This window comes from Euprymna scolopes, chromosome 13 (genome assembly GCF_053919585.1).
Source record: "Euprymna scolopes isolate OS-2025 chromosome 13, ASM5391958v1, whole genome shotgun sequence".
Lineage (NCBI taxonomy): Eukaryota > Metazoa > Mollusca > Cephalopoda > Sepiida > Sepiolidae > Euprymna > Euprymna scolopes.
In genome coordinates this window covers 31,967,173-31,971,256 of record NC_136494.1, presented here as the reverse complement: position 1 = coordinate 31,971,256, position 4,084 = coordinate 31,967,173, and the positions used below count along the sequence as shown (strand labels likewise).

Genomic DNA, 4,084 nt, shown 5'->3' with positions numbered 1-4,084 from the left:
TAAATTATAATAGTCGATTATTATGATGAAATTATAATGGTCGGTTATTATGATGAAATTATAAAGGTCTATTATTATGATGAAATTATAATGGTCAATAATTATGATGAAATTATGATGGTCGATTTTTATGATGAAATTTTAATGGTCAATAATTATGATGAAATTATAATGGTCGATTATTGTGATGAAATTATAAAGGTCAACAATTATGATGAAATTATAATGGTCGATTATTATGATGAAATTATAATGGTCGAGTATTATGATGAAATTACAATGGACAATTATTATGATGAAATTATAATGGTCAGTTATTATGATTAAATTAAAATGGTCGATTATTATAATGAAATTACAATGGTCGATTATTATGATTGGTAAAAGGATATTGTTAGATGGTAATATTTTAAAGATGTGAAAAGTTATTTTAAATTTAAGTATTTACATTTAATAGTTGTCAGAAATGTTAATTTGATGTTAATTTGACGGATGGAATTTAAGCTAATCATAATATAAGCAAATATATGTGACAAAAACCAGTAAGGATCTGTAGGCTACGTGTAGTGATGACGTAATACAAATATAGATTTTGAGATGTAAAGTTGTAGTTACATGGGATATCAGTTCGATACGCAACCCATTAGCAGGCAGATGGGGTTTCATGACTAGACGTTCATGGAAGTCAGAAGGGGACGACTTAGAAAAATGTAATCTTATAGAAAGTTTTCTAACTTCTAACTTTGAAAAAGAACCCAGTAGAAACAAATTGTATATCTATATATATAAAAGGCAAAAATCGGTGTGTATGTATGTATGTATGTATGTATGTTTGTTTGTAACGCTAAAACTTTTGAAAGACGGAACCAGAGTTGACAAATTTGGTATCATATTGCACCTTGATCACCCGGATGACAAATATCGAAATTTCACGTCAAACGGACCAGTAGAAAGGGGTCAACTGATCGTTTTTCTCCTAGGGGGGCCCCCAAAAAAACCTGTCATTTTAACGTTATTCAATACGTGTCACGTGACGTGACGTCAGCTCAAACTTTTGACAGACACAACCAAAGTTGACAAATTATGTATCATATTGAACCTTGATCACCCGCATGACAAATATCGAAATTCCACACCAAACGGACCATTAAAAGGGGGTGAACTGATCATTTCTCTCCTAGGGGGGCCCCCCAAAAAACCTGTCATTTTAATGTTATTTTAATGTTAATATTACATAATCCAAAAACGCTTAGTCATGTCACGTGACGTGACGTCAACATCCAGTAATGGCGAACAAATGTAAACAAACACTTTGTTTTACCGATACTTTTGTAATTTCTCTTCTGCTTTGTTCTAGAGATTATTAAACTCCATGACAATGTCTCCAACGTATTTAACTGGTTAAAAATAGTATTTATACAAGAGTTTTAACGAAAAATATCAGGAAAAAATGTACAGGAATAAAAAAAAATTCAGCTTTCAAAATATTCGTCGATAAAAAAACCGATCTTTATATTTACGCTAGCCATTTTGTATATTACCACGTGACCTGCTATCTCTTAAACTGGAGGGGGGGGGGATCCACTTGAATCCAACAAAACCAGTAATTTTTTTTTTCTATTATATATACATCATTTTCTATAAAATTAAGTGTAGACTTTATAATTAAAACAAAAAATGTTATTCATACTAAAAAAAAAAAACGCTTAGTCATGTCACGTGACGTGACGTCAACATCCACTAATGGCGAACAATTGTACCTATTTATTATGCCTCCCCACGGGACAGTTAGACACCAGGGTCGTTTTTTTAACGTGGAGAAAAGGTACAAAAATAAAAATTGTCTCAGTCGTGGAGGATTTCTCCTCCACCGAAAGAGAACAAGAAATAGAAGTGCAGCATCTGAAGAACAGATACTACACTTTGATCTTGACCAAAAGGCCAAGAATGCGAACAATTGTAAATAACAACTTTTTTCACAAAACCAACACCGTCTTTCTTTTTTTTCTCTCTCTTTCTCTCTCTCACCCACTTACTCTTCCCTCTCTCTCACCCTCTTTCTCTTGACGTCACACCACTGTTAAACTGTGGGGGGGGGAACACATTCCCAGGCATTATCTCCTATAGATGCACATTTTATTAGAAATTCAGCTTTCAAAATATTAGACGATAATAAAAATATAAAACCAACACCCTCTTTCTCTTTTCTCTCTCTCTCACCAACTTACTCTTCTCTCTCTCTCACCCTCTTTCTCTTGACCTCCTACTACTGTTAAACTGTGTGTGTGTGTGTGGGGGGGGAAGAGGCAGCTTGAAAACCAACAAAAACAGTGCACAGTTTCCCAAGCATTTGGGGTGGGAAGGGGGGGAAGAAGCCGAGCGCACAGTTTCGTGTGAGAGAGAGAGAACAATTCTCAACCTATATACTCAACAAATTTTTTATCTACAGATTTGAAAGTTTGTATATAGGGTATTCAGACATATGGAAATATATCTAGCATAATCTATCTATTATATCTATAAAAGTGAAAATGTGTGTGTGTGTGTGTGAGGTAGCCAAAGAGAGAGAGAGAGAGAGAGAGAGACAACAATTCTCAACCTATATATTCAATACATTTTTTATCTACAGATTTGAAAATTTGTATATAGGGTATTCAGACATATGGAAATATATCTAGCATAATCTATCTATTATATCTATAAAAGTGAAAATGTGTGTGTGTGTGTGTGTGTATGCGTAAGAGAGAGAGAGAACAATTCTCAACCTATATACTCAACGTATTTTTATCTACGGATTTTAAACTTTGTATATAGGGTATTCAGACATATAGAAATATATCTAGCATAATCTATACATTATATCTATAAAAGTGAGAATGTGAGTGTGTGAGAGAGAGAGAACAATTCTCAACCTATATATTCAACAAATTTTTTACCTACAGATTTGAAAATTTGTATATTGGGTATTCAGACATATGGAAATATATCTAGCATAATCGATCTATTATATCTATAAAAGTCAGAATGTTTGCGTGTGGTTGTGTGTGTAAGGTTGCGAGAGAGAGAGAGAGAACAATTCTCAACCTATCTATTCAATAAATTTGTTATCTACAGATTTGACCATTTGTATATAGGGTATTCAGACATATGGAAATATATCCAGCATAATCTATCTATTATATCCATAAAAGTGAGAATGTGTGCGTGAGAGAGAGAGAGAGAGAGAGAGAGAGAGAGTAAGTACAATTCTCACCCTATATATTCAACAAATTTTTTATCTACCGATTATAAAATTTGTATATAGGGTATTCAGACATATGGAAATATATCTAGCATAATCTATCTATTATATCTAGAAAAGTGAGAATGTGTGTGAAAGAGAGAGAGAGAAGAGAGAGAGAGAGAACAATTCTCAACCTATATATTCAACTAATTTTTATGTACAGATCTGAAAATTTGTATACAGGGTATTCAGACATATGGAAATATATCTAGCATAATCTATTATATCTATAAAAGGTAGAATGTGTGTGTGTGTTTGTGAGTGAGTGAGTGAGTGAGTGAGTGAGAGAGAGAGAGAGAGAGAACAATTCTCAACCTATATACTCAACAAATTTTGTATCTACAGATTTGATAATTTGTATATAGGGTATTCAGACATAAGGAAATATATCTAGCATAATCTATCTATTATATCTATAAAAGTGAGAATGTGTGTGAAAGAGAGAGAGAGAGAACAATTCTCAACCTATATATTCAACAAATTCTATCTTTACAGATTTGAAAATTTGTATATAGGGTATTCAGACATTTGGAAATATATCTAGCATAATCTATTATATCTATAAAAGTGAGAATGTGTGTGTGAGAGAGAGAGAAAGAACAATTCTCAACCTATATACTCAACAAATTTTTTATCTACAGATTTAAAAATTTGTATATAGGGTATTCAGACATATAGAAATATATCTAGCATAACCTATCTATTATATCTATAAAATGACCATGTGTGTGTGTGTGAGAGAGAGAGAGAGAGAGTCAGAGAGAGAGAGAGAACAATTTTCAGCTTGTGTGTGTGTGAGAA

The 4,084-nt window shown here is 32.6% G+C and overlaps 1 pseudogene; it reads right to left on the bottom strand.

The window, feature by feature from the left end:
* Nucleotides 1–1,820: 1,820 nt before the first annotated feature.
* LOC145292550 (U2 spliceosomal RNA) lies at nucleotides 1,821–1,954 on the bottom strand (annotated as a pseudogene).
* Between the last annotated feature and the right edge of the window lie 2,130 nt (nucleotides 1,955–4,084).